The 22,254-nt window shown below is 45.4% G+C and overlaps 1 protein-coding gene and 1 long non-coding RNA gene across 4 annotated transcripts in view; one reads left to right on the forward strand and one right to left on the reverse strand.

Annotated features, from left to right (window-relative positions):
- Nucleotides 1-15,198, reverse strand: part of LOC141096880 (uncharacterized) — a 42,551-nt gene extending 27,353 nt beyond the window's left edge. The window contains exon 1 of the long non-coding RNA XR_012233804.1: nt 15,107-15,198. This is a non-coding gene — a long non-coding RNA (uncharacterized lncRNA). The remainder of the gene's footprint in view (nt 1-15,106) is intronic.
- A 119-nt stretch (nt 15,199-15,317) lies between these two features.
- Nucleotides 15,318-22,254, forward strand: part of MAPRE2 (microtubule associated protein RP/EB family member 2) — a 198,675-nt gene continuing 191,738 nt past the window's right edge. For 2 of the 3 annotated variants that reach the window (XM_073583746.1, XM_073583745.1), the window contains exon 1: nt 15,318-15,465. The gene's annotated coding sequence lies outside the window, so the exon portion shown is untranslated. The remainder of the gene's footprint in view (nt 15,466-22,254) is intronic. The other variant, XM_073583747.1, reaches the window with a different exon arrangement.

Raw genomic sequence — 22,254 nt, forward strand, 5'->3', positions numbered from 1 at the left:
TTAGGCCACAAGCTCCTCATCCTCCTAGCAAATAAAATTAGTTTAAGTGTAGCTAATGAGACCCTGTGTATCGGCCCAATTACATATGCCACCATGGGTAGAACGCACACCCCAGAAGGCCCCCATGCCTAGACTACTGTTAGAAAATGTGACCTCTCAAATATGTGATTTTGACAATCTTTCCTGTCACATTGCAGTGGAAGATGTGATGAAACGCTGGCGAAGCATCCGGGACCAGTTCCGCCGGGAACGCCAGCAGCGGTCCAGGAGTGGGGATGCTGGACATGTGAAAAGAAAATACATATACTATGACCGGCTGAACTTCCTCGCCCCAATTCTGGATCTGAGACCGTAAGTACATACCTCACACCACATTACACAAATACATTACACAAATACTTTACATGGACAAAAATATTGATGTATTTTTGCCTCTGTTCTATTTCAGAACAGAACTCAATCCAACCTTACGGATCGAGGAACGGCCTCAGAGGCAGAGCCCATTATAGATCCTGTAGGGGATGAGGTGGCTGGCCCATCTTCTCCCTCTACAAGAAGGATGGCTGAAGATGAGGCATCACAAGACCACACAATGGCTGGCCTACACACAACACCACCAGGACGGTCTGCTGCTGCCACCTCACCCATCCTGGAAGAGCCGGGCAACTTGAGCAGCAGCCCAACTGCCCAGATCAGGTCCTCCCCACAGGCTGCTCTAGCATCACGGCGAACAAGAAGAAGACGCCAGGTCACTATTCAAGAGAGCAGGACCAATGTGGACACAGGGGTGCTCAATTATTTGTCCAGAGTCACTACAGATGATGGGAAGGAGGCCTATGCACGTAGCCTCACCCTTTATCTCCGTGCCCTTACCCGTGAGGTCAGGCTCCGTATTAGGGGATGTATTCAGATCCTGCTTGATGCAAGCACCCCCCCAAATACCCCATATGAGGTTTTTGAATTTCTGGAGAGGTGGCAGCTCTCACCACGAAATTTAATGCGCATGAGACCATCCACACAGATGCTTGCTCAAGCAGGGTCTGAACAGCCCCTAATACGTGGGCCAACACCTCAACCCCTTCCTCCCCCTACCCAACCTTCTATTCCGCAGCCCCAAATGTCTTCCTCAAGCCAACCCCACCAATATGGCCACTTGTACCCACCCAGTGTTGGAGGCTGGTCCCAACCTGGTTGGGGACGATCTGGCTATCTTGGTGGGTATGAGCCACGGGCCTACCAGAGCCAACAAGAAGCCCCTCACCATCATCATTACTCTGGCCAGTATCCCAACATTTCCAGGAGGCTGGACAATTCCAGCATCATGGGCAACAGTATGGCCCCACACAGGGCGATGTTGGCCACAATGTCCAGCAACACCCACAGGCTGTTCTTCCACGTTCCCCTTCCCCAACATATGAGGATTTATGATTCTGATGGGTGGAGATGTCCAGTGAGATGTAACTGGTGCTCCTAATATAAATGAAAAAACAGGTGTTCTCCTTCACCAACATTTAGAACATAATTTAACATTCACATTTTTAAACTATGTTTTCCAAACATATGAAACAATCCATCATGACAGGCAACGCTACCTCACGCCTTTCAGACAGATATTACATGTGTGTAGAAAAGAAAATATTTAAATGCGCTATACTGTAAAATGAAAGGATGAAAATACACTACTCACTTGCTAACGCCTAGGAAAGGCGTGCTCGCCTTAGTTAAGTAGTCACCTTTTTTGTTAGCAATCTCTAGTACAAAAATTCTAGCCGACCAGCATTCAGAATATCACGCTCTCTCTATGTCTTAACAAGTGAGTTTTGTATTTTCATCCTTTCCAGTATAGCATGCTTAAATATTGTCTGTTCTACAGACAGGTAATATCTGTGTGAAAGCTGTGAGGTAGCCTTGCCTGTCATGGTGAAATCTTTCTATGATTGGATAACATTATGAGGAAATGTGAGTGTCATCTTGTTGCCTTTATTTTGGTGATGGAGCTCACCTTTTGTTGGCAAATCTAGGTTAATCTAGTCATGCAGCAATGTTGTTATTGCCTAATGTTTGTTGCTGTTTTGTTATGTAATGTTAATTTTACAACAAGTTAAAGAAGGCACAAAGGGTCATTTTGGCCATTGCCAAATTTGTCTTATGGCAATATTATGTTTGCCTTTAAGCAAAACAAAAAAAAAAAGGCAAAACTAAAAATTTGTCTACTCTAGTTAACGTCTCTGTGTGATTTTTCACAATCCCTCACAACATACTAACAGACACCAACCAATGCAATGAAACACTCATAGAATCATAAAGGCTTGAGTAATATATATTTAGACACACTTAAAGAAACAAATTATAACACACATAGCATGCTCTTGCCAAGAAGTTGCCCCCTCAGGTGAGATAAAGTAATTAGTGAAAATATCACGCACTTTTAGGCCAGAAAGCGGTCTACGTTGAGGGTTCATAGGTGGTCTCACCCTGCGCACATTGTCCGGCCTACGCACAACACCATCAGAGGAGGAACAATCATGTATCCTGGTGAAGTTATGCAGAACAACACAGGCTTTCACAACTTCATTCACATTTTGCTCACTCAACTGAATGGCAGACTGGAGTACCCGCCATTTGGCACAAAGAATCCCAAAGGAACACTCCACCAGTCGCCTAGCACGTGATAGGCGCAAGTTAAAAATTCTGCGCCTGTGGTCAAGGTTGCGCCGGGGATATGGCCTCATGACATTGCGCGATAACTGAAAGGCCTCATCTGCCACAAGGACATAAGGGACTGATTGTTCGGGGGAGCCTGGTAGCTGGCGTGGTGGTGGTAGATCCAACTGGTTGGTGCGTAGCCGCTGAGCCATTATGGAAGTATTGAAGACTCTAGAGTCTCCCGTCCTTCCATAGGCAACAATTATAAACTTGTATTGAGGGTCTACCAGAGCCAACAATACAACAGAAAAGTATTGTTTATAATTGAAGAATTGGGAGCCTGAGTTCGGCGACTTACGCACCCTGATATGTTTGCCATCCAGGGCCCCAATACAATTTGGAAACTGGCAGTCCTCCTCAAAGTCCCTTGATATCCTTAACCAGTCTTCCATCCTGGTCTCGGGCATGACCACTTGATGGAGTCTTGTCCAGATTTGTGCACATGTAGACCTCACTATGCCTGAAATGGTTGACTTTCCAATGAGAAACTCATGGTGGAGGGCGGCATAAGACAGGCCAGTGGACAGGAAGCTGTAGAACAACAGAAATAGTAAAGTTTAGAATGGCTAAAGTAAAAAAAAAAATCAGTTACATGCCGACCAAACTTGTTAGGAAATGAGAGAGAAGAACACACACATATTTGGTGGCACAATGACTAAGTGATATGCAGGACATATTAGATGTAACATTCTGCTGTGTCAGGTGAAACATATTTGGAGTAAGATGAGGGCATTAAACTTTGTCCAAGAAGGCCAAAAAACATAATTTAGAACACTCATTTGGAACATAGAGAATGTGGTTGTGTAGTACATACCGTATTGTGAGTAGAAGTACTCTGCAGATATGGCTTTGCGCATCCTTGTGTCCTGAAAGGTTATCCCAGGGCGCACTGTCTCCAAGAGTCGATCAAATGTGGAAATGCTCATGCGACAGTACTGGTAAAATTTATCCGGATGCTCCCGCAGAGAAGAATAGAGACGGTGAAAATGACCTCTTGTGAGTCGTTGCCTCAAAAGTGGATGGACCCACATGCGTCTCCTCCTCCGCGGATCCACTATCACAGGATATGGTTGCCCAAAGCGCCGTGACAAAAGCCAGGTAAAGAGAACCTGCTCAGTTGTATTGAATCGCAGACCCTCTGCCATGCTGCACAAAGAACACCAACACACCTCGTGAAAGCAAGGTGACAAATGTACAGAATGTAGGCATCCACCTGTTTCTGAGTGTCTAAATAGGGTGCAGGCTAATGATTTAAATTGTTTGCAGGCCTCAAAACTGTTAAATGTCCATTTTGCAAGGCTGCGAGAAAATCTCGCCATACGGATTGCATACGGATGCCACACGGATTACATACGGATGCACACATGCGCAAAATACGCGACCTCACCTTGCTTACGGATGACCTACGGAGCACTATTTAGTGGTCATTCATCCGTATTACGCAAGTAAACTACGGACCATATTTTGCGCAGGTTAGTGTGACTCCGGCCTTATAGTCATCCCCCCTCACCTCTCTCTCTAGTGTCTCATTTTTCTTGTCTTCTGCCTCTGTCTTTACCGTCTCCTGCTTCTGTCTCTCTCTTGTCACTGTCTTCTCCCATCTTTTCTTTCTTTCCTGAATCTGCAGGGTTGTCTGTGGCTCCACCCATTCCGTTTAGCCCCGCCCCTCCATGTTGTTCCACACTCCACAGCCTGATAGCTGTTACGCTGCTGGAGGGGAGAGATCGGCTGCCCGACTCCTGGCTCCGCAGCTGACTTGCAGGCTAGGATGAGTGATATAGCCTGTGTCAGGACTGCTCCTGCCCAGCCTGCACTGCCACTCAGAGTGCTACAGCTCAGGGGGTGGCACAGAGCTCCTGCTGCAGGAAGATTGTGCTGCCCCCTGAAAGACCATGGGAGCGCAGATGCCGACATTAGAACAGGACAAGAGCACTTTTTCTTGCCGATTCTGCAACTGATTCTGCAGAAGCGACTGAATTCCACCCCTGATCAAAAATAAAGTGTATTTTAAATTGCCCGGTGAGCAAAAGAAGAGGAGCACCGTGTCTCAGCCAGTCCGGGCCCCTCCTCTTCAGCGGGCCCTTACACAAGTAAGGCTAGTAATTCCCTGATGGTGGCCCTGGCTAAGCACTAGGTAGGCGCCTCTGGCTTGGGTGGTGCCCCGGGCGATCGCACCCCCTGTCCCCCCCCTAAAAACGGCCTTGTACTGTCTTTTTCACCTTCACAGGCGTGGTCTTCATTGGTAGGTGCTGAGAAAGGGCAAGGGAGTGGAGTGCTGTTTGGCAATTCCTTTACCAGCAGACTATTGTTGCATGGCCGGAAGAGAGATGGACGTCCATTTTCTAGTGTGCAGGTAAGCATACTGTTGACTGAGGCCGGCTTGTGTGCTCCTCCTAGACAGACGTCTCCTATGATGACCCATCCAAGGTCGAGCTTCTGTGCATACGGAGCGTTCCCGGAGCCGTTTATACATTTTCTAGTCTTGGACTCGTAGTATATCTCTTCCCAGGAGTAGAGCTATTGGGGTTCCTGGATCCATCTCAGGTATCAGGTGGGCTATACGGTTTAGATGGGGGTGATGTGTCGCACCTCCCGTGAAGGTATCTCTGACCTGTTGTCAGGAATCTGGTTGCACTCCAGGATGGTTGGTAATGATAGGCCGGTTTGGCCATCTATGGACTCCACTTTGTATCCGGTTGCTTTTCTCCCCGCCGTCTCAACGGTACCTGAACACGTCCTCAGGGTGTAGGGAGAACCAGGGCCTAGAATGCTGAAGTTGTCAAAGGAGATGGACCTGGCTAAAGACCTGTTATTTTGGTCATCCGGGATTGCATAAATCTTGAAGGCTTTGTCCTTGCGGCCTGCAGGATAGACTCGGACAAGGCAGATTTTTGAACAGGACCTTCCTCCTGTGAGTCCCTTACAGATCTCCGTACATTGAGAGCTGACCACAGGGGTGTCTTCGTCAGTGTCCTGCTTCCCATCTTGCTCTCCTCTGCTTGCGACAACGCTCGTGGAGGTGATCCAGGGTGCAAGGCTGTATTGTGATCCGTGCTGGTGCATTCTGCACATTTCACGCTAGCTTCACAGTTCCTGGCGAAGTGAGAGGTTGTGGCACAACATTTGAAGCAAATGTTGTTCTCCTTGAGGAAAACTTTGCGATCCTCTAAAGACTTCTCCCTGAAGGCTCTGCATTTCCGTAGATGATGTGGTTTCTTGTGTAGAGGACAATTTTTACTGACATCCTGGGGCTTGCTCTCATCTTGAGGGGTTTCATTCACCTTGTGAGGAGGGTCTGTGGAAACAATGTTAGTTTTGTGGACTGCCACGGGTGTCTTACCGGGTTTGACACCAGGGGCAGTGGAACATGACAGAGTAAAGTCAAAACTAGGGTCATTTCTGATCCTAGATTGTTTGGTAACAAAATCAACAAATACAGTGAAAGGAGGGAATGATACATTATGATTTTGTTTATACTGCGAACCACATGTAATTCACTTTTCTTGTAGGTTGTAAGGAAGTTTCTGTACTATCGGATTGACACCCTTAGCGGTGTAATGCCAATCCGGGCAAGTCTCCTTCCTCCTGGGCAACCTGTAACTCATTCAATAAATCACTCGGTTCTCTAAGCTTTAGATAACCTTTAGGTCCGATCTTAGGAAAATCATCAATTCTTTTATATAAAGCATTCTCTATGACTTCTACTGTCCCATAGCATTCAAGTCTTTCCCACAGTTTACGTAGACCTGTGCGGGGATGCTTTACATTAATGTCTCAGTCTTTTGGCATGCTCGACCAACTCACTTCCGAGCCACTTTACTAGGAGATCTAACTCCTCACTACAAGAAAGGTCCAGACCATGAAGGTATTTTACATAATCTGGTGAAAACACCGAATGTGCACATGCTGCGGATTCTGCTGCTGATACGCAGTGGTTTTGGCTCTGCGGATCTGCAGCAGAATTAGCTGCGTTCTACAGTACCATTATAATCTATGGAAAATGGAAACCGCAGTGCAGACGGTGCGGAATTTTCCACGCGGTTTTTGCTGCGCTTTCCAATCCGCACAAAGAATTGACATGTTATTCTTTTCTGCAGATTACACAGCGGTTTGCCATCTCCTCCATTGTAGAGATAGTAAACCGCAGGCTAATCCCCAGATAAACAGCAGGTCTTTTGACCAGCGGATTTTGCAAAATCCGCACGGAAAAATCCGCAGCGTGTGCACATACCCTATGGGTCTGGGATGACTGGTTCAAGGCAGATCTCTAGCCACTTCTTCCTGCCTCAATCTCCATGGCTGACAGAACTCCCCATATGTTCATATTAGAGGAAACCTGTCAGTAAAATGTAAGCAGGAAGGGAAGAAGTTGCCGGACAGATGTCTTGGATCAACCATGCAAGACATAATAGGGTACAATTGATTGAATTCAGATGTAAAACATCTTAAGTCGCAATTTTTTTTTGCAGAAGTCAGAAGATGTCCAAAATATCACAACCATGAATGGCGTTCCGGAACGAGGCTCGCCATGACCGATAGTTCTCAGGTTTGTCAGTGAACTTTACAAGGCCTTTTGTAACCAGTTCTTGGCGGGCAAAGAACTTTGCAAAGTCCATTGTGACTCCGTCAGTGCTGGCACAAGCCGGTGTGTTATAGTCATGTCTAGTGTGTGGTGTATCACCACACCTGTAAGGCACTTCTGACTCTGGATAGTCTGTGCGGTACCTTCTTGGTGATGAAGGTGTCTTTTTAAGGTGGGATTGGAGCTGTACCTTCTTCTCAGTGGAACGGTAGCTGTGGTCGACATCACTGTGCTGGACATCTCCTCACCTACGGTAGTGAAACTCGGGGTTGGATCGCTGGTAATCGGCATGGGCTGATCGATATGATGCTTCAGGGCTGTCATCCACGCCGGAATGTTGACGGACGTACTCTATGATGAGCTGGATCTTGCTGCTCTAGATCTGGTCCGAGAATGCTGCTACGTCTCTCATAATCAGGATATTTCATAGCTTCCAAATACCCAGCCTTAGCTATTGCGGCTTCTCTCTCTTTGTCTGCTGAAAGTCTTTCTAGCTCTGCCTGCAGGCGTGCAGTTTCCGCCTCTCTCTCTGCCTGCTAACGTGCAGTTTCAGTACCTCTCTCTGCCTGCAAACGTGCGGTTTTGGCTTGCAGTTTCCGCCTCTCTCTCTGCCTGCAAACGTGTGGTTTCGGCTTGCAGCTTCCGTATCTTGATCTGCTTGTCTCAGCTTTATATGCATCTCTCATTCCGCGGAGGATCTTGCTTTGGCCGCTTCTGCCTCGGCGCGACATATGAGTATATTGGAGGGAAACTGAGTCTAAGTGGCGGGCTTCACCGTGGCAGGAAAGATGTATCACTTCTTGGCGGGCTGCAGTAGCGTTCTGCGGCTGTGATATCCATATGCGGAGCAGTGTGGGTGTTAGCGGTTCCGTACAGTCTATGCAATCACCGCGTGCGACCGGCGGTCCTATACTGAGCCCTGGGCTCTTATTCCCTGCGGCTGCTGTAATACCCATATGCGGAGCAGTTTGGGTGGTAGCGGTGCCCTATAGCCTGTGTAACCACCGCCTGCAACCGGTGGTTCCGTTTTTACTGTTCTGCCTTCTTCCACGTATGACGCTGTGTGGATTCCAGCATGCGGCTTAACCTTTCATCCACTCCCAGAAACAAGACTGTATGGGTGCTTAAGTCTATTATTTATTGGGATGATATGGACAACAATGAGAGATAACAGATGGTATAGTAGAGCACAGTAGTAGATGAGATCAGGGGTTGTTGTACAAAGTTGTAGATGATATCAGAGATTGTTGAACACAGTTATGGATGATTCAGAAATTTTTGTACACAATGTGGATGATTCAGGTAAAAACTATGAGACAGATAATGCAGTATGTCAGTACTGGTAGATAATATACAATACACAAATACTGGCAGGTAATCACAGCAACTGGCTGCTAACACAAATGCATATCACATAATTGCATTAATCTTACCGGAATCCGCTTGTATAAGCAGTGGTTTTGCAGACAGCTGAGCTGAGCACATGTGAGCTACTCAGAAGACCTGCTCAAAATGATTACATGTTGTTGACCAGGGAAGGAAGAAGGGTGGTTCTGAACAGATAACTATTTAGGAAAACAGAAGATTCCAAACATATGAATAAGAAAGAGAAGGGGTAACTTATGACACCTACTGGCGATAGCTGGAACAGCACTTAAAAATATCTTGCTGCACAGAATGGGCAGAACAGTGAGTAAAGCAATTGTTTGGGATGCTGTACACTAGGAACAGCTCTTTTGAGTCTGGACTTTCATGTACAGTTAGTGGCCAGCCAACCTAGAATTTGTATAATTTATGTTTTTGCTTTTGCTGAATTATATACGGAGCTAATAAAACCATTTGTATCCAGTTGCATCAAATGTTCTTGTGGATTTTGAAGTGCGCTAAAATTGAGCTCCTGTTTCTACATAGATCTTAGAAGGATTCAGCTAATCCGTTTTTAATCACGTGATGTCATAGACCTAATGGAAAACAAGAATTATCTGGGTAGAAAGGCACAAAAAGCAATTGTAAGTACACAGTGCTGAATAATATGACTGCAATATATTAAAAGGATAAAAATTTTGATGGGATGAGTGCTTAAGAGTAGTGTTGTGAATATCAGTTTTGGAGGGATCCTGACAGCTCATAGGGAATCAGTATCAGACATTGGCTATATAATGTCAGCGCTATATGAATAATTCTGACTCCGTGCCGGTGTTTCAGAAAAAAACAGTTTTATAGCCACTGTGCGTGTATAAGGCCAGGATCACACATGGGAGAAACTCGGACGAGTCTCGCATTTTAATACCCGGCACTGCTGCCGGCACTGGGTAGCAGAGCTTGCGGCTGCATGTATTTCTACGCAGCCGCAAGCTCCGATCCCGAGTGCCGGCGGCAGTGCCGGGTATTAAGATGTAAGACTTGTCCGAGTTTCTCGCATGTGTGACCCTGGCCTAAGGAGAAACCCGTCACTCAAAGGCAGCTGGTGGGGAGAAGTCACTGGGGACCCACCTGTCAGACTAGTCTCTTGTGCGGTTCGGGTTGTGCCAGTAGATCGAGCAGTGTACATCAGCTGACAGATTCACTTTAATGAATCAAGTCGCTGATGCAAAACGTGCCTAATTCAATAAGAAAAGTATCTTACAAGTGCTGTGTTGCTCTGCTGGAAATGTACTCCAGTGAATGAGTGGAGTACATTTCTGGCATAGTTTAATACGCTAAAATGGCATAACTTGTCCCAAAAAATGCATGCGCACGCAATGCGCACAAAATTCACCCAAACACCCATTATAGTCTATGGGTGCGCTGATGTGAGCATGGTAATGCGCACGTCAGCGCAAAAAAATGCATGCCTTTTTTTAAAAAAAAAATGCGCAAAACCGCAAAAAAAGCACTCAAACGCATGATGCATTTTTAAGTGCGTCTGCACTGCGCACGGTGCGCAGCGCAAAAAAACGCAAGTGTGAAATACCTTCAAAAATTGCTGTTTTGCAACATTTGGAATTTTGACACCATTTTTTTCTCCAGCTACACCAAAATGTGTGGAGGCGGGGAAAAGTTAAGGTGGAAAGTGGCCATGGCGCCCAATATATTTATTAAAAAGTTGAGCCACAAATGCTAATCCAGTCTGGATGAAAGTAAGATTTCTAGGAAGGAGGACAGTACTGAGATGTGCCAAATTCATTAAAGAAGCACTCCCACAAAATATTTTGTGTTGTAAATGTGTGTGTTCCTGTGGTGCATTGTGTAGTAATATACTCACCTATCGCCACTGTCTCCGGTATCCAGCGACGTTTTGCTACGCTGCTCACTGACGTCACTGTAATTGTGACTAGCTGGCTCCTTCTATGCGCTATGCAGGAGCCGGGAGTCAAATTTACAATGAAAGCCTATGGAGACTCGTTCTGATGCTACATAGGCTTTCATTGTAAAAGTGTTCCACGTCACGCAGAGCATAGCGTGACTCCAGCCAATCTGCAGAGCACAGACAATAAGCAACAGAAAAGAATGGCACTGCACAACAGAGACATCGGCGATAGACAAGTATCTTACTACACTCACCCAACACTACATGCACGTACAAAAGATTTAATACATAAAAACGTTGTGGGAGTGCATCTTTAAAGAGCAAGCGCCTCTTAATGGATAAGGCACAGCACATACCTGCACAACTATTATTAATACTGGCATATGAAATGTTAATTTTAACCTGCAGATATGGGGCTAATCTCCAGGTCAATAGAAATCTCAACCTGCCCGATGCCTGCACTTAGACCTCCGCTGCTGGGAGGAAATGAACTTTATTCCTCCTGCTAGTGTTCCGATGTCGTCCATGGTTGTCACCGCTGTGTGTATAGAGAGCGTCAGCTGTAACCGCGCCCCTGGCACTGACTGACAGCAGCTCATGATTTGGTTCAGTTGTCAGTAATTGCTGGAGGATCAATTACAGCCACCACTCACTATACCTAGAGCGGCTGACAGAACCTGCGCCGGTGCTGACCATGTGACAAACAGGAACACTGCTGGGATGAGTAAAGATAATTTCCTCCTGGCAGTGGGGCAGGTTCAGAACGACGCTACAAACCAGCAGATTAACTCCATATTGGAGGAATCCAATGGCTGGATATCCTTAAAGACAAAAATGTCCAGGAAGGATGGGAAATCTTGAAAAATGAAATTCTCAAAGCACAGTTGTTAACAATTCCGAAAAGAGGGAAGAATAGGAAGCATTTAAGGAAACCAGGATGGGTGAACACAGAACTTAAGCACATGCTAAAAAGGAAGAAAAAAAATGTTTATAAAATGGAAAGAGGGAGGCATATCTAAAGAAGAATATAATGCTGTCTGCAGAATCTGCAGGGCACAAATCAGATTAGCTAAAGCTGAAAATGAATTGAGGCTTGCAAGAGATGTCAAAAGCAATAATAAAGGATTTTGGGGATATGTCAAAAGTAAAAGAAAAGTCAAAGATGCTATAGGATTTTTACAGGATGAAAATGATGAAATGGTAAGACAGGATGTTGAGAAGGCTGAACTTTTAAATTCCTATTTTGCATCTGTTTTCTCTCAGAAAGGAAATGTAACACCAACTGTTATTCACTGTCTTATTAAGGGAATAGAAGAATCCAGGATATCTATAAACAGAAAGATAGTGAGGAAACACTTAGCTAACCTAAATGAATTCAAGTCTCCAGGTCCAGATGAATTACACCCCAGAGTACTGAAGGAGATAGCAGAAGAAATTTCTGAACCACTCTCCATAATCTTTGAAAATTCTTGGAGAACAGGAGAAGTGCCAGAAGACTGGAGAAGAGCAAATGTTGTTCCTATCTTCAAAAAGGGGAAGAAGGTGGACCCAGGCAACTATAGGCCGGTGAGTCTGACTTCTATACCAGGAAAGATCTTTGAACAAATTATTAAACAACATGTAAGTCAATACCTGGATAAGAATGAAGTGATCAAACAGAGTCAGCATGGGTTTGTAACTAATAAGTCATGTCAGACTAACTTAATTTCCTTCTATGACGGTATCACTGATTGGGTGGATCAAGGAAATGCTGTAGATATAGTATATCTTGACTTCAGCAAAGCATTTGACAAAGTCTCTCATACAATCCTTATTGAAAAAATGACTAAGTATGGAATGGACAAGGCAACTGTTAGGTGGATTCATAGCTGGCTTAGTGATCGGACCCAAAGAGTGGTCGTAAATGGCTGCACATCCAGTTGGAAGAATGTCTCAAGTGGGGTACCACAGGGCTCTGTCCTGGGCCCTGTATTGTTCAACATCTTTATCAACGATTTAGATGAAGGAATTGAGGGTAAACTGATTAAATTTGCTGATGACACAAAGCTAGGAGGGATAGCTAATACTAGAGAAGAGAGAGATAGGATTCAAAAAGATTTAAATAAACTGGAGAAGTGGGCAGTAACTAACAGAATGGTTTTTAACAGGGAGAAATACAAAGTACTACATCTGGGCAATAAAAATGAAAAAAGCATATATAGAATGGGAGGAATAGGGCTAAATGACAGCACATGTGAAAAAGACTTGGGTATACTAATAGATCACAGACTGAATATGAGTCAACAGTGTGATGCAGCAGCAAAAAAGGCAAATGCAGTTCTAGGATGTATTAACAGAAGCATACAGTCTAGATCACGTGAAGTCATTATTTCCCTCTACTCCTCTTTGGTCAGACCTCATCTGGAATATTGTTTTGGGCACCACATTTTAAAAAAGACATCAACAAACTGGAGCAAGTTCAGAAAAGAGCGACCAGAATGGTGACTGGTCTGCAAACCCTGTCTTATGAGGAAAGGTTGCAGGATTTGGGAATGTTTAGTTTGCAAAAGAGAAGACTGAGAGGAGACTTAATTGCTGTCTACAAATATCTAAAGGGCTGTCACATTGTAGAAGGCTCAACTTTATTCTCATTTGCACAAGGAAAGACTAGAAGCAATGGGATGAAACTGAATGGGAGGAGACACAGATTAGATATTAGAAAAAACTTTTTGACAGTTAGAGTGATCAATGAGTGGAACAGGCTGCCACGAGAAGTGGTGAGTTCTCCTTCAATGGAAGTCTTCAAACAGATGCTGGACATCTGACTGGGATGATTTAGCGAATCCTGCTTTGAGCAGGGGGTTGGACCAGATGGCCCAGGAGGTCCCTTCCAACTCTACGATTCTATGATTCTATTCTATGATTCATATCTGCAGGTTAATAGCGTATTTTCACATGACAGGTTCCCTTTAATGAACCAGGGCAGTAGACCCCGGCCCACTCTTCTGCATGTAGCGTGTTGGAGAGTCAGGCAATTCTGCAATAACGCAGTCAGGTGGCGAACAGCCGCTGCCAGCCCCCCCCCCCCCGTCATATAACCACAGTCATGTCGCATTCACTATAGCACTGGCATTAGGACTGCTGGCAATATAACACATGTGGCGGCATTACATCACACCATGACACATACAGCAGAACAACCAGGTGGGATTTCCACTGAAAAAGGGTCAAGGGTAACCCATGGTAACCAATAAAGGCTATTACAGGCCACAACGTCACTAGGTGGGTGGCAGGCACTGGCAGCACTTTTTGTGAGAGAGCACCACCATGTTCCATCCCCCTAAGGGTGTGTGCAGACGCTGCGGAATCCGCTGTGGATTAATCCTAACGGATTTTGCAAAAACCACCTGCGGATTATCTGCGGTTTTGCCTGCGGTTTGGTCCTGCGGATTCAGCATCTCCACAATGGTGGAGATAGGAACCCGCTGCGGATTCCGCAGAAAGAATTGACACGTCACTTCTTTCTGCGGTTTCAAAACCGCAGCAAATCCGCGCGGATTTTTCCGCAACGTCTACACAGCGTTTTTTTTTTTTACCGTTCATTTGAATGGTACTGTACACCGCAGCTAAAACTGCTGCGGGTCTGCAGCAGCCAAAACCGCTGCGGAAACGCAGCAGAATCCGCAGCGTGTGCACATACCCTTACACCTCCGCACACTACAGAAAACTTAGGCTATGTGCACACACTGCAGATTCACTTGCGGGTTTTTTCCCGCGGAACCGCAGGTAAAATGACCTGCGGTTTTGCTGCGGTTTGGCCTGCAGTTTTGCTCTGCGGTTTCACACCTCTACTATGTTAAAGATGTGAAACCGCAGCAGAATCCGCAGAAACAATTGACATGCTGCTGAAAAAAAACCGCAGCTTTTCCGCAGGTAAAAAACCGCAGCGTGAGCACTGCGGTTTTGAAAACCCATAGGCTAACATGGTAAAGTACCATGTCTGCGGAACTGCTGCAGTTCTGCAGGGCCAAAACCGCAGCAGAACCGGAGCAAAAACCGCAGCGTGTGCACATGGCCTTAGGGTATGTGCACACGCTGCGGTTTTGGCCCTGCAGCAGTTCCGCAGACATGGTACTTTACCATGTTAGCCTATGGGTTTTCAAAACCGCAGTGCTCGCGCTGCGGTTTTTTACCTGTGGAAAAGCTGCGGGTTTTTTTCCGCAGCATGTCAATTGTTTCTGCGGATTCTGCTGCGGTTTGCCACCTATTCCATTGTCCAGGTGTCAAACCGCAGGCCAAACCGCAGCAAAACCGCAGGTCACTTTACCTGCAGTTTTACCTGCGGTTCCGCAGGAAAAAACCCGCAGGTGAATCTGCAGTGTGTGCACATACCCTTACAGAGAAAGGGTGAAACACGGCCCCTCTGGGTGACACTCCCCCCCTCAGGGTGACATACGGCCCCTCTGGGTGACACTCCGCCCCTCAGGGTGTCATACGGCCCCTCTGGGTGACACACAGCCCCCCACCCCGCTCCGTCACTCTGCACAGACCTGTGCTGAGGGCTGAACGTTTCTATAGAAGCACGGCCAGGCGCCGGCTCTCCTCAGTCTCCTGACGCTGCGTCGCTCTGCGTGCATCTGACGCACCTCAGCCTGCAGCTGGGAAACTGAACAGAACAGACACGTCACGCACCCTGCTGGCTACGCCCACAACAGCCGGCTTCCCCAGACATCCAGCGGTGTGAGGCGAGTGGGTGTGTCCCTGAAGGACACGTGACCTAGCAGAAGGGCTGGGTGGGTTGGGCGTGTCGCTGAGGCTTGACAGAGAGGGAGGGGAAACAACAAAGCGGAGGAGCCGGCAGCAGCTGTCACCGAGTTGGAGTCCGGGTGAGGCGCGACGGCAGCGGCAGGTGAGTCAAGTGCAGTCGCGGCTGTAAAGTGCTGATGTGCGGCCAGTGCTTACACCTGTCATGCGTGTACCTGTGCTCCTCCACGCGTGGACCGGTCTGCACCCGTGCACATTTTGCCGGCTCGGGGACTATGGATGGGTAAGAGATGTATGTGAGCGTCACACCACAGCCACACACTCCGGCAGCGGACTCCTGCCCACAGCTGTACACAGCACGCGTGGGTCTGCCCGCATGGCCATACAGCTGGCAGCTCTCTAGAAGTGACTGATGTGTCCGGGGCAGGACATATGACTAGGAAGTCACAGCAGGGCAGGCTGCGGAGCTGTCACCCGGAGTGGGTCAGCCGTGGTCATCGTGGGCTTGGCATTGCTGGGCCCACACCTGCCACACATGGCATTGCTGGGCCCACACCTGCTGCCACACATGATGGCATTACTGTGCCCTCTCTGTACGTCACATACTACCACTTTCACAAGTACTGGAGTGCGTAAAGTCCCTGTTTTCTCCCACTTCCCTGCTCTCTTTGGTGAATACACATTACTGGGGACCATTGTGAGCTCCTCATGGGGACGGCAGCTCCGCACTATTGTGTATTAATAATTAGTTATTCCAGCCCCTCTCCCTATTGCCCCCAGAGATCAGCCCCCAGCCACTAATGTATGCTCTGAGTCAATGATCAGGCACATTTAGGGATTGATTGTGGGGGGGGGGGGGGGGGCCTGGTGTCGGTGCCCTCCTGTGACATTACAAACAATGGCTATATGGTTACAGCGGAGAGGTCGGAGCAGCGTCAGTGCAGCACTATTGCTTTTAGCCAGAGCGGCTTTATTCTCTAGGGAATGACTTGCACTAAAGACAAATCCTGTTTGTGCAAAGTACGGCCCTCAATACTTCCATAAATGACGCTGCAGGAAGAAGACTGTTATTACTTAACAGCACTTATAGCGGCGCGGTCTACAGAATCGTTACAGCATATTGTTTGCATGGTGGTAATCTGTAGGCTTGGGTGTTTAGGGACGTAACTGGTTAATGAGACCTAATATTAGCAAACTAACTTTTTACAGGATGTTAAAGCAAATCTAAGCAACAAGCCGAGTAAATACATCCGCGACTCCTATACAGTGCCCACATCATCTCAACCTGCAGATCACCGTGACGTGCTGTCAGACGCCTCAGCTGCAGATTGCTTAATGCTCGTCTGTGCCCATTCATTCCCCCGCTGTGTCATCTAATAGGAATATGAAAATGATGAGGTTTCCCCACACTGGAATGTATTTACATGTCAATTAGACTTTTCACTAGTGGGCTATGGCAGCTGGGATCCTCACTTGAAAGGCGTAGACGAGTCTGCTCATTCATTGTATAGAGGGTCCGACAGTGCTGACATGTCAGTCTTGGATTACACATGAAATAACAATGCTGGATCATCCTTTTCGCGTGACTTCGTGTCTCTCTGTTAAGGCTCATTCACACGTCAGTATTTTGCATCAGTGTTTGTATGCCAAAGCCAGGAATGGAGCTTACTGAGAAAAAATATAATTGAAAGACTGACTCCTGTTCTTTGTTTTGGAGACACTCCTGGTTTTGGCATACAAATACTGATGAAATACTGCTCAAAAATACTGATGTGTGAATGAGGCCTTAGACTGTGTGCACATGCAATTTTTTTTAGGTGGTCAAAAACTACAGTTGTGGCGAAAAGTATTGACACCCCTGCAATTCTGTCAGATAATACTCAGTTTCTTCCTGAAAATAATTGCAAACACAAATTCTTTGGTATTATTATCTTCATTTAATTTGTCTTAAATGAAACAACACAAAAGAGAATGAAGCAAAACATTGATCATTTCACACAAAACTCCAAAAATGGGCCAGACAAAAGTCTTGACACCCTCAGCCTAATACTTGGTTGCACAACCTTTAGCCAAAATAACTGCAACCAACCGCTTCCGGTAACCATCAATGAGTTTCTTACAATGCTCTGCTGGAATTTTAGTGATACAGACAAGGCGTGCACTCTGTGGATATGAGGTAGGTGCAAGCTGAACCTGGAACTTAGTCCAGACAGTCATCCAGTGAAGAGAAAACAGCTGCACTCTGGGAAATTTTGATTTTCAATGCAAAAAATTTTTTTTATTATTGAAGACACCACAGGGGAATAGTGCGTTGAGGTAACGTTTCGACCTTATGTCGGGTCTTTTTCAAACCTCACTTAAAGCACAAGAGAAAAAAAAGCAATCACGGCAGTATGAATGTGCAGGAGGGGCTAAAGTGCCATATGTAGAAGTCCGGTCTGGCAGGGACCAGGCAGAGGTCCTAAGATGAGCTGGAAGCGTGGGGCAGCTACCGCCGTCTGTGGTGTAGTGTCACTGCTGGAATTTTAGACCATTCTTCTTTGGCAAACTGCTCCAGGTCCCTGATATTTGAAGGGTGCCTTCTCCAAACTGCCATTTTTAGCTCTCTCCACAGGTGTTCTATGGGATTCAGGTCTGGACTCATTGCTGGCCACCTTAGAAGTCTCCAGTGCTTTCTCTCAAACCATTTTCTAGTGCTTTTTGAAGTGTGTTTTGGGTCATTGTCCTGCTGGAAGACCCATGACCTCTGAGGGAGACCCAGCTTTCTCACACTGGGCTCTACATTATGCTGCAAACTTGTTGGTAGTCTTCAGACTTCATAATGCCATGCACACGGTCAAGCAGTCCAGTGCCAGAGGCAGCAAAGCAACCCCAAAACATCAGGGAACCTCCGCCATGTTTGACTGTAGGGACCGTGTTTTTTTTCTTTGAATGCCTCTTTTTTTTCTCCTGTAAACTCTGTGTTGATGCCTTTGCCCAAAAAGCTCTACTTTTGTCTCATCTGACCAGAGAACATTCTTCCAAAACGTTTTAGGCTTTTTCAGGTAAGTTTTGGCAAACTCCAGCCTGGCTTTTTTATGTCTAGGGGTAAGAAGTGGGGTCATCCTGGGTCTCCTACCATACAGTCCCTTTTCATTCAGACGCCGACGGATAGTACGGGTTGACACTGTTGTACCCTCGGACTGCAGGGCAGCTTGAACTTGTTTGGATGTTATTCGAGGTTCTTTATCCAACATCCGCACAATCTTGCGTTGAAATCTCTTGTCAATTTTTCTTTTCCGTCCACATCTAGGGAGGTTAGCCACAGTGCCATGGGCTTTAAACTTCTTGATGACACTGCGCACGGTAGACATAGGAACATTCAGGTCTTTGGAGATGGACTTGTAGCCTTGAGATTGCTCATGCTTCCTCACAGTTTGGTTTCTCAGGTCCTCAGACAGTTCTTTGGTCTTCTTTCTTTTCTCCATGCTCAATGTGGTACACACAAGGACACAGGACAGAGGTTGAGTCAACTTTAATCCATGTCAACTGGTTGCAAGTGTGATTTAGTTATTGCCAACACCTGTTAGGTGCCACAGGTAAGTTACAGGTGCTGTTAATTACACAAATTAGAGAAGCATCACATGATTTTTCGAACAGTGCCAATACTTTTGTCCACCCTCTTTTTTTATGTTTGGTGTGGAATTATATCCAATTTGGCTTTAGGACAATTCTTTTTGTGTTTTTTCATTTAAGACAAATTAAATGAAGATAATAATACCAAAGAATTTGTGTTTGCAATCATTTTCAGGAAGAAACTGAGTACTATCTGACAGAATTGCAGGGGTGTCAATGCTTTTGGCCACAACTGTACATGTTTTTCAATGGAAACTGGCTCAGGAAATGCTCCTTTTTTCGGGAGGTTTTGGGAAAGTTTTTAATTTCCTAAAGGGGATTTTGAAAACTTCTTTTCAAGCGTTCCTGGAGACTTTTTTTTTTTTTTTTTTTTTTTCCAGCCTCCTAGATTGGACAGTGCCTAGTTTGGAGAGTACTCTATCGGGAGATGCTTCAGAGAAGTGACACATGCACTTTTTTTCCACTGGAGTTTTTCAAAACCTGAAGCGGACAAAAATGCTCAAAAGACTGACCATGTGACCAGCAAAGTAGCTTTACAATACAAATGAATGAGAAGAATTTTTCTTAAAGTAGAAGACCCGCTCCAAAAAAGCCTGTGTGCACATATCCTTAGGTCTAGTCACACACTTGGTATTTCACAAAAATTTAGGCACCAATTCCAAAGTCGGCCTTTATTAGTGTCAGACAAGTCCAGAATCCCTACTGGTAACACCAAGTTTTCTATTCTATGCTTCAAAAAAATGCCTGAGAACTTAAATATCATAGGGAATACAGTACCGACATGGACATATCTGGAGAGATGACAATCGCAAGCATGTACATGAGCATGAGAGGACATGTTGGCATGGTCGGCTTTCCATCTGTCTAACCTCTGCTGGGACCATTCATTTCTCCGCTTAATGAGATGGAGTCTCCGCAACTAGGCCTCAACAATCATAAGCGTCATGGCCGTTCTCATTATTGTATTTCTAGCTCATTAGTGCATAACTCTTCACAGATGTTAACTATACAAACTGTGATCTCTTAATAGGACCAGGAGAAAAGTGTGTGATGATATGTACATTGTAAGAAGGTTCCTGTCTAATACTGAGTAAATAAGCCAGCCAGGGAGTTCAGTAGCAAGGAACTGTATTTTCTCTGCTCCGTCATGCCACTCCTGGTTTTCAGGATAATTATGGCTAATCACCTGCCATGCTCAGGTATACAATGAAAGGGTAGAGAGTCCACAAGCTACTGACTCTTTCTACTGGTGAGGCTGGTGGAATTATTTAGAAAATCGGTGTCCTAAAAGTCGTTTAATGTTGAAATAAGAACTGGGACTCGAGCAATTCTCATTTTATTATTAAGTAGTGAAACTTTCAGGAGTTGCTTTTTAAAATAAGTACACCTGTCTTGTTATACTTAGATTACCGTATATACTCGAATATAAGTCGAGATTTTCAGCCCAAAAAATTGGGCTGAAAGTCCCCCTCTCGTCTTATATTCGAGTCATATACAAAGGGGGTCAGAGGGGGAGGGGGGGCGTGGGTGTCAGGTCATACTTACCCGTCCTGACGCTGTGTCTTGAGCCCCCAGCTTCTCCCCGTGCTCTCTCTTCCTGCCTTCAGCGGTCACGTGGTTCCGCTCATTAAAACTCATGAATATGCGCATATTCATGAGTTTTAATGAGCATTACCACATGACCGCTGAAGGCAGGAAGAGAGAGCGCGGAGAAGCTGGGGGCTCAACAGACAGCGTCAGGACGGGTAAGTACAGCGATACTCACCTGTCCTGCGTCCATGGCTGCTTGCTGCTGTCCAGCGTCGGACTGGCCCACCGGGGAACCGGAGGATTCTCCGGTGGGCCCTGGCATCTGGTGGGCCCTGGCACCTGCAGGCATACAGGGCCAGCAGTTGCCTAGGGCCCCCGCTGCTCCAGGGGCCCCCAGCCAGTGGTGTGTCGCACACCATGCAGCTGCTATGGGGGCCACTGCCAGCGGAGCAGCAGCGGGTGTCAGGAGGCAGGAGCCCCTGTCCCCGCTGCTAAAGAGAAATGAATATTCACTGCGAAGCAGTGAATATCATTTCAGGTCTCCACCCCCAGAGGCCCCGCCCCCAGCCCAGTAAGCTGCTCTGCATCAGGGCCGGCGCCGCCCTCAGTCCTCTCTGCTCCTGGCTCACAGCCAGTGCGCGATGACGTCACTACATCGCGCACCCGCTGTGTGTCTGGCAGAGGGGGCAGCTCCTGACACTGAAGCCGGGATCAGCGTGGGAGCGAGGAGGAGAGGTGAGTATTGTTTTGTTTGTTTTTTTTATATCTCTCGCTCTCTCTATCTGTCTCTCTCTATCTATCTATCTATCTCTATTTCTCAATATATCTCTCTCTCTCTATCTCTCTTATATCTATCTATCTTTCTATATCTATTATCTATATCTATCTCTATCTATATCTATCGCTCTATCTTTATATCTATCTTTCTATCTCTACATCTATCTCTATATCTATCTCTATATCTTTCTATATCTATCTATTATGTCTATCTATCTCTATATCTATCTATCTTACTCTATCTCTATATCTATTATCTCTATATTTATTATCTATCTAGCTACCATCTATATCTATCTATCTTGATCTATATATATCTCTATCTAATATCTATATCTATCTATCTCTATACCTATCTATCTATTTATCTATCCGTTATCTATCTCTATATCTTTTCTCTGTATCTATCTATCTCTATATCTATATCTCTCGCTATCTATTGCTCTATCTCTATATCTATCTTTATATCTATATCTATATATCTATCTCTATCTATCTCTATATCTATCTCTATTTCTCTCTATATCTATCTCTATATCTCTATAGCTATCTATCTATATATCTCTATCTCTATATCTATCTCTCTATCTATCTTTCTATCTCTATATCTATATATCTATCTATCTTTATCTATTTATCTCTATATCTTTTCTCTGTATCTATCTCTCTATATCTATATCTATCTATCTTTATATATATATATCTATTATCTCTATATCTATATCTATATCTCTCTATATCTCTCTCTATCTATCTATCTATCTCTATCTCTATATCGATCTCTCTGTATATCTATCTATCTTTCTTTCTCTATCTATTTATCTCTATCTATTATCTATATCTATCTATCGCTCTATCTCTACATCTATCTCTATATCTATCTTTCTATCTATATCTATCTATATCTATCTATTATGTCTATCTAGCTATCTCTATTATCTATATCTACCTATCTCTATATCTTTCTATCTTACTCTATCTCTATATCTATCTGTTATCTCTATATTTATTA

This window comes from Dendrobates tinctorius, unplaced genomic scaffold (assembly GCF_039654945.1).
Source record: "Dendrobates tinctorius isolate UK_male_01 unplaced genomic scaffold, ASM3965494v1 ptg000081l, whole genome shotgun sequence".
Classification (NCBI taxonomy): Eukaryota; Metazoa; Chordata; class Amphibia; order Anura; family Dendrobatidae; genus Dendrobates; species Dendrobates tinctorius.